We start from the raw sequence: 9,301 nt of genomic DNA on the forward strand, positions 1-9,301 counted from the left end.
AAGGTCTGACTCGGGGGGGTGGGGGGCATGGGCAATATGCATAAGCTAAACTTTTGTATCCCCACAATAAGCTGAAATTAAAAAAAATAAAATAACAAAAAAATACAGAAAAATTCTATAAGCATTTATACATATCTATTATAAGTATAATGAGCCAATAATTTGCAGGTTATAACCTTTAAAAACAAGTCCATCATCTCAGACTTCAAGAGCAGGGCTAAATGAAGTATTTTGTATAATGTAGTATCATAATGTTTTGTTGGAAACAGATTTCTGATACTGATTTAAAACCAGAAAACTAAATTATTCAAATAAAGCTATTTTCTAATACTGAGTCATTAGGTATAAAGTATTTTTTTCTTTTCAAAATACTATGGCTATAAAAATTTGCTGAGTATGTATGTGATAGTTGTCTTTCTACAACTAATTAACAAAATCGTCAGCCAGATCTCTGGATATTATGAAGATATTCTAAAGGTAGATAGATAGCAATTAGAGCACTAGGTTAATGCTATTCCTCTGTTTAACACGAAGGCAAGTTGTCAGCGCCCTTCCAAGTCAACAAGCATAGTAATATATAAAGAGCAAACCTCAATAAATGAATTTAATAGCTACTTAGTGAGCCTGTACTACATTCCTAACTCTATCTTAATGCTTCTGTAGATGAGAAAAAGTAAAGAATTATTACATTTTAAACCCAAAGATTTAATCTTAAAAAAAAGTAAAGAAAAGCCCCAAAGAAAAAATTAGTAACAATATAAACATACTTAAAGAGATGAAAAAGTTGTGGAAATCTGAGACATGAAAAAATTGGAGAAATGGTCAAAGAGGGTATCCGAAAATGATTATGAGAAAAGCAGAGTATTGTTGGTTGGATTTGAGTAGACTGGAGGACACAAGGCCAGGCAGGTGAGGCACATGTACAAAACAGGCCACCATAAAAGAGAGGATAGAGACAATGGCAAAACAGGGAGGGGTAGTCACTGCTCTTCTCCGGCAGGTTATTGTCAGAAGGTCATGAAAACCTGGTGTTCGCAGGTCTTGGGCTTTTCAATCACAGCCATTTGCCTGAAGATGAAGGGGAGTCATGGCTAAGATAGTGATGCTAAGTCAATTCTATTTATGACATTCTAGCCCCTGTATCAGTCAGGGTTCCAATTAGAAAAGCAGAGCCCCTACGAGATATAAATATATGATTTATTATAGGGGTTTGACCTTATGCAATTATCAGAGCTAGTTACATAGTCTATTTGAGGCTATTGTTTATTGTTTCTGCACCTGATGCTGGAACCCAAAGTCTAAAAGGCAGAAAGTCAAGGAAGCAAGAATGGATATGAAGGGAATGCAAGGAAATCTGGAACCCGTGAGGTTGTACTGGAATGCACAAGGAACAACTGGAGCCTGTAGTGGCCTCTCACTGCCCTTAAGCTTCCAACTTCAGTGATGGAAGTATCCTGCAGGAGATGCTGTGGCCTGGGTTGCTGCCCCGTTAACCAGCTGAGCCAGCATATAAGCAATAATTCTGTTCATTGCAGTAGTTACTTTGGGCTCTGCTCACCTCCAAACATAAAAGTAAGAGAACTGTGCAAGGACAATCCCTGCCTCATCCTCTCTCAGCTTCTGTATTCCCAGGACAAATGTGTGTTAGCTTCTTGAAGGATGTCAGTGTCTCTTGCAGGACACTCCCATCATCAAAATTGGAGGCTTGGAAGAGTGGAAGGAACTTGGATGAGATGTTCTACACCTTTCTCTTTTCTGGATTCGATGGTTCTAGATTAGCCCCTTCTCTGGCCCTCAATTTTCTCATCGACAAGATGGAAGAATTAGGGTTGGCTCTAAATTGGCAAGCCTGGGAAATCAATGCCTGTGAAAAGGAAAGTAATATGAAAAAACTGCACTGGGTGGGGCTGCTCACATCTCTGGTATGCGGTTTGTACAGGTGCTGAATGGAAGATCTGACATTAAGCTCATGGGCAGGCCGGTTTAGAGGCAGCAACGTGGAATAAGGAGAGCCAGGAAGACAAGAGTGTAGTGCGAAAAATAGGATTAAGAATTGGGAGACCTGGACTCTCATCCTGGCTTCATCACTGACTGCTTGACCTAAACTCAATCATTTGGGTTAAGAGGGCCTCAGTTTTTCTTTGCGAACCAAAGGCATGAGGCAGTGTGGCGTCTCATCAGCTGCACCATGGAATCCCCCAGGGAGCTTTAAAAAATATTGATGTGCAGATTCCATCCCTGGAGATCCTAATTTAATTGGCCCGTGGTGTGGCCTGGGCATCAGGATTATTTAAAGCTCCCTAGATTCTAATGTGGAGCTAAGTTCGAGAACTCTTTATTAGGGTTTGCTTTGGGAAAGGGCAGTATGATTTAAGCGTTGTGGGAAGTCTCTGCCCCCCCACCCCATACACATACATATAAGTCCCCTGCAAACCTGTCAGGCTGCATGACATTTCATCCTTGGAGATTCATCCCATTGAGTTTTGAAGGCTCTTCATTACCTATTAAAATTCATATACCCCGGTAGATGTGACACATTGAACTCACAATAAGTATATCTTACCTAGAATCAGAAAAACTAATTTGGAAAGAATTCCAGAGGTCACAAGTTCAAACTGGCAAGTATTTTTATTGTGATTTTTTTTAGATAAGGAAAGTGAAACTCAGGGATGTCTTTCCCCAGTGTTAGGCTTTTCTATAAGCATTCATTTTGGTGTGTAAGCAGAAAGGGATTTTAATTAATGTCATCTTTCTTACATAACTTTTTTAAAAAATGAGAGATTTTGACTGTACTTGTGTGACCATGCATTTTTAAAAGCCACATGTGCTTTTATCTCAACCTAGTTTAGAATTTAAAATCCTTTCGAGATAAGGGTCACCATAAATGACGTTTTAGCCTTTAATATGCCTTATTTTATCTAAATAAGCATTTCCTGCTCTGTTTTATCACCCTGTGATTGCTTCTTACTATCTACCTTTTACTCTTTCTACCTTTCATCTTGATCCACGATATTTCTTCTGTGCTGGCCAAGGAGATTATGTCACTGCAAATTCAAAAGCCAAGAGATCTCCTCTTTATATCAAAAGACATAGGCAGCTGTCATGTAATGTACACGTCTGTTCTCAAAGACATGTCTGACAGTCGGGAGTTGTTTGGGGTTCCACTACTGTGAGTGGAGCCAAGTCTACATTCGCAACACAAATCTGTAAATGAATCGATCACTAAAAGTAAAGTTCTAATCTGCTTATGCTTTGGTTACTTTAATTGAAGGGCTCTCTTTGTCTTCCCTCTAATCAATATAGTCTTGTCAGAACCAACCTGTCAGATCCAAACCTGAGGTATCCTCGTGCCAGATGTGGTGAAATGATTTCTGCAAAGGCATAACCTCATCAGGGATTCCATTCCATACGAAGGGATTCCGAGGGGCTCACACAAGCAAGAGGTTATGCCCAATACATTTATTACTCTTTGTGACTTAAATTATAATTGGTATCACATAAATCTTCTTGTCAAAATTCTATTGCTGGCTTATTTCTCCACTGGGGAAAAAAATTCTGTACAAAAATAACTGCAAACAGTTAAATAATTTTAGAAATCCTCATAAACCTTATGCTTCTCTCCCTTTAATATCTAAAAGTATAGTGATATGCACATTTAAGTATATGTTGTTTATGTCAAGACATCTTATTTACATAAGGAACATTGCTATAATATATTGAGTTGAAAAAGTATTTGGTATGTTACATATTTTAGCCTGAGAAAGAAGCAATCTTGTAGGATTTGTGACCATGATTTCTCAACTTACCAGCCTGATATAATCATTTTTTAAAGAATTAAATGAGAAATAAAAATCTTTGCTGATATCTGTTCAAGAAGGAAAAAAATGCATGACTTTCACTTGGAAAAGTTGTTAAAGTAATCTAAGGTGCTACTTTTGCGAAGCTTAATGTTTAAAAAGTCTCTGGAACTTTGCTTGGGAATTTTGGGATTTATTCATATATTAATGACTTTGAGCATGAATTTCAATTCCCTCCTCTTCATTTTGACTCAAATGATACACAAAATGTTTTAATAACATTTATTTTGTGAATCATACAGGGTATAAAATTGCAATAATCAGCATAGAGTGATGTAGCAAGCATGCCTGAATTCTAGTCTTTACTCCACTACAAACTAATTGTGTGAAAATTGGCCATTGGCCAAGTTACTTATTTACAGTGTCCCCCTTTGTAAAATTCATGTGTGAGAAAAAGTACCCACCAAAATAGCAGCTACTTAAGAGAAAAGAGTCCTTTTAAAACAAAACATGTTTATCCATGACGGAGTTGTTACATAACCAATAATCCCTATCTATTAAGGATTTTGTCAAGTTTTATCTTCTCCAGAGCCACGTTCCCCCAAATTTGCCAAAATCTGGATTTTGCCATTTACTCCTCATTCTTAAGGTCTCTTCATACTTTGCTACCTATTTATATTCAATTTACCATCATAAAAATCTTTTTGTGCTTAATATTTTCATAGACATGGTATTTAACTTTACAGGAAGTTTATGAAATAGTCTATTTGTACAGAGAAAGGTGTGTTGTATGTTTCTACATTTGTGTACATTTTGATATAAGGGCTTTATATATTCAATATACTTAATGAATTTATTTAAATATAAAAATTTTATTGATATTCACCATACAGTTCACCCATTTAAAGTGCACAATCCAATGGTTTTAGTATATTCAGAGTTGTACAACCATCACCACAATAAACTTTAGAACAGTTTTTTATCCCCCCAAAAACTCCATACCATTATCAATCACTCTTCATTTTGCCTCAATCTTCCCATCTCTAGGCAACCATTAAATCTCAATAGATTTGTCTATTCTTGACATTTCATATAAATTAAATGCATATATATTAATACATATACATGTGTATATATTTAAACATATGTGTGAATATATACATATATGTATATACACATGTATATGTATGTATACATATACATGTGTATACATATCTTTTGTTTATCCATTTATTAGTTGATAGACGTTTAGGTTGTTTCCAATTTGAGGTAGCATGAATAATTCTGCTATGGATATTTGCGCAGAAGTTTTTGTGAGGACGTATATTTTCATACTCTTAGGTATATTCCTGGGAGTGGAATTGCAGGATGACATGGTAACTCTATGTTTAACCTTTTAAGAAACTGCCAAACTTTTTTGTCACTCTACATTCCTACCAGCAATGGATCAGTGTTCTACTTTCTCCAGATCCTTGTCATTACCTATTATTATCTGGCTTTTTAAAATTAAATTCTTTCTAGTGGTTAGGAAGTGGCAATTCATTGTGGTTTTGAATGTATCTAGTGTTTCCCTGATGGATAGTGATGTTGAGCATCTTTTTATGTATCTATATGCTATTTGCATATTCTCTTTGGAGAATTGCCTATTTCTATTTAATTCCTTTGTTCATTTTTTGATTGTGCTATATGTCTTTTATTATTTATTAATAGTAGTTCTTTGTATAATCTAAATGCAAGTCACTTATCAATGCAAAATTTTATTGCATTATGTGAGCTGTTTTTTCACATACTTGGTAGTATCCTTTAAAAAACAAAATGTTTTAATTTTGATTAAATCTAATTTATCTATTTTTTCTTTTGTTGCCATTGCTTTTGATGTCATATCTAAAAATGCTTTGCCTAACCCAAGTCACAAAGACTTATTCATATTTAATTCCTTTAATGATATTTTCATGATTTTTTGAGCTATTTTCTCCATCAGGGAAAAATTTTCTGTACAAAAATAACTGCAAACATTTAAATAATTTTTAAAATTCTTTAAAATTTAGGACTTACCATAGGCACAACTTATCAGAATCTCTCTCAGATTCATACTAACTTTATTCAAGTGAGATATAGAATTGTGACTCTTGTATAGCTTTTCCCTCCCTCCCATTTTGTGCTGTTATTGTCATACATGTTATAGCTGTGTACATTAGAAAGCTAACAATGCATGTTTCTCTTTATTACCTTATGTGATTTTATGTGATCTAAAGAAGATGAGAAAAGAAAAAAGGGCTAGTTTGTATTTATATTGTTTGTTATATGAATTTTCTTATTTACTCTTTCTTGATCTCTTCATTTCTTTCTGTGGTTTCAAGTTACCATCTAGTGTTATTTCCTCAATCTAATAAAGCTTTGTCCCCATCCACCTTCTTTGGGCTATCATCATCAAATATATTACATTTTCATAGATCATAGGCCAAGAACACAATATTATACATTTTTTTAACTAAAAGAGTTAACAATTTTATTTTCACATTTCACAATACAAATGAAAATTGTGTTTTTTGTCCCAACTTGTCCCCTCCAGAACTATTCTCTCTTTGAAGGAAGGGAGGTCAAGCCTTCCTTATTACTCTATTAAGGAAACACCCAGAGTCACAGCACCATGATCTCCTGGCGAAGTACAACAAGTAATATAAACTGACATCGAGGCCTCCCTTCCATTCTTATCTGCCTGGCCTAGTTATTCTGGGCTCAGTGGGCCTCCTCATGGGAGGGGCAGGAGGTGTCCTCATCGGAGGCCCAGGCATCATTGGCATGTGGTCATCTGTGGGCAGCTTCATTTCAGGAGCAGGTGCCACTGGCATTATTCCAGGAGGAGAAGGGCCCATCGTAGGCCTATAGGAGGGTCCCCCATATGGGGTGCTGGCATCAGACCAGGTCAGGGAGGATCTGGAAGCCTGGGGGAAGGTGGAATCATCAACGCTGAGGGAGGAGGAGCAGAAAATGGAGTAAGAGGCATCTTTTGTCGTTGAAATGCTGCCTTTGTTTTGTCTTCAGGCTGAGGCTGCTCTTTCATCTATTTCTGATAGTTGTCTTTCACATTCTCTCTGTGTTTCCTAGCACTGCAGTGTGTCTTTCTCGCAGATGGGGAGTCACCAGTAAGCTATGCATCACAGTAGGCACAGTAAGCCTTGCAGGGCACGATGCTCTGCAGGCCATTGGCTACCCTGTTCTTCAATGCCTGGAAATGACTAAATTGTGCTTTATGTGATTACTTTTTAGAATAGTCAAAAGAATAAAAGAGAAGCAATGTGTAATTTTACTATCTTTTATAATTACCTACCTACATAATTGTTTTCACTGGAGCTCTTTATTTTTTCATGTGGGTTGAATGAGTATCTGGTGTCACTGCTTTTAGATTAATGAACTTTTAGTCTTTCTCTCAAGGCAAGTCTTCTAGCTATTATTTTCTATATTTTGGTTATCTTGGAGTATCTTTATTTTGGTCTCACTTTTTAAAGATAGTTTTGGTAGATTTAAGGTGGCAGGTTTGTTTGTTTGTTTTTTCCCCAGCAATTTTAATGTTATCCTCCTGACTCTGGTCTCCGCTGTTTCTAGTGGTAAGTCAACTGTTAATAATATTCTCTTGTATATAATGAGTTGTTTTTCTCTTATAGCTTTCAAAATTTTCTCTTTATCTTTTGCATTCATTATTTTTTCTGTTATGTGTTCAGGTGTGGCTCTCTTTCCATTTATCTTACTGGGAATTCTTTGAGATTCTTAAAGTTGTAGATTAATGTTTTTCAGCAGATTTGGGTCATTTTCCTTGATTATTTGCTCTACACTTTCCTGTCCTTTTGATACTCTAACAACAAACATGTTGGCAAACTTAGTGGTGCCCCCCATTTCTCTGAGCCTGTATTCATTTTTCTTCATGATTAAAAAGTCTCTGTCCTTCAGATTACATAACCTCTACCAATTTATATTCAAGCTTCTGATTCTTTGCCAGTTAAAAACTACTTTTGAGCCCCTTGAGTGAATTTTTCATTTCAGTTATTATATTTTTCAACTCCAAGGTTTTCATTGGTTCTTTTTATAATTTCTCTTTATTGATATTCTCTATTTGATGAGCCATTGTCATCATATTTTTATTTCCTTCCCTAATCATGGTTTTCCTTTAGTTCCTTGAATATATTTATAATAGCTGCTTTGAAGTTTTTGTCTATTAATTCTGACATATGGACCTTCTTACAGTAATTTCTGTTGCTTCTTTCTTCTCACTCCTCTCTCCACTGCCATGTAGTATGAGTCATACTTTCCTGTGTCTTTGTATGTCTTATAATTTTTTGTCAAAAAAATAGAAATTTTAGGTAATACGTTTTAACAGCTCTGGATATTGACGTACACCCCGCCCCCCTGCCCCCAGGTTATTGTGATTGTTATTGGTCTATCTGTTTAGTGACTTGGCTGGACTATTTTAGCAAAGTCTGTATCCTTCACAGCATGAAGTCTGTCATGTTGCTCCTCAGAGGGCACAGTCACCCTGCTACGGTAGCAATTTTAGCAAAGTCTCTCTTTGTCTGTTTTCTTGATCTGTATTAAACTATCTGCCTCGTTCAGTGTTACACCCAGCTGTTAGCATCTACTAATTGCTATCTGATCACTCTTCTGTTTTCAACAATCCTCTGGGACATAAATTGCTTCACAGCCTAATCCAATTAAATTCAGATGTCTTTGAAGGAATACTTTTTGAGGCCAGACTTTGAGATTTGTTTTGAGTTGTCTCTTCCTGGTTCTCTCTGAAAAACTAAATACTAGTTTGTTACTCTCATGGAACTACCAACCTCCTCCTCATTTCTTACCACCAAAACCTCCATGGTTTTTGTGGGGAGGGAGCTCTGCGGCCAGTGAGTGCACTGGCACAGTCTTCTTCAGGAATTGGAAGAAGAGGCGAGTGGCAGTGGGCAGGTGAGACATGCTCTTTATTGTGGGGGCTGGGGTGCAGTAGCAGCAGCGAGAACATGGTGAGCGCATATATATGGCTCAGAACAATAGTAACAACATGTCATGGGAAAGCGTGATAACATGGATTCATATAGGAGATAACACCTTGGTTACATAAGCGTGCTGACTCATGCCTCCCCGGAGGGCCGGCTTGTCAGGGGCTGGGCAAGGAAAAAACACTGCAGCAGTCACCTTAGTTTGGCCTAAGAAACCTATTGCCTATACAAATGAATTTTCCCTTACAATTTTCAAAAGTATCATTAGGCTTGAACATTCCCACTGTGTGTTCTAACTAAAGTCAGTTCCCTGGGGAGAACTTCAGGGCTTTTTGTTATTATGGCCTCTCTTCCCCCACCCCACCTGAGAAAAACCTCTGAACTTCTACTCCAGAGCTGAAGCTATAGTCCTGCTTTAGGAGCAGGCTACTCAGCAGGGGCACTCGCATCTAATCTTTTCAACTGTCCTCTTCCGGAAGGAAACTTCTTCACTACCAGTGATCTTGGCTGAGTTAG

At 36.9% G+C, this 9,301-nt stretch overlaps 1 pseudogene; it reads right to left on the minus strand.

The window, feature by feature from the left end:
• Positions 1-6,508: 6,508 nt before the first annotated feature.
• Positions 6,509-8,762, minus strand: LOC123644397 (annotated as a pseudogene).
• Positions 8,763-9,301: the final 539 nt, after the last annotated feature.

This window comes from Lemur catta, chromosome 9, assembly GCF_020740605.2.
Source record: "Lemur catta isolate mLemCat1 chromosome 9, mLemCat1.pri, whole genome shotgun sequence".
NCBI classification, from domain to species: Eukaryota; Metazoa; Chordata; class Mammalia; order Primates; family Lemuridae; genus Lemur; species Lemur catta.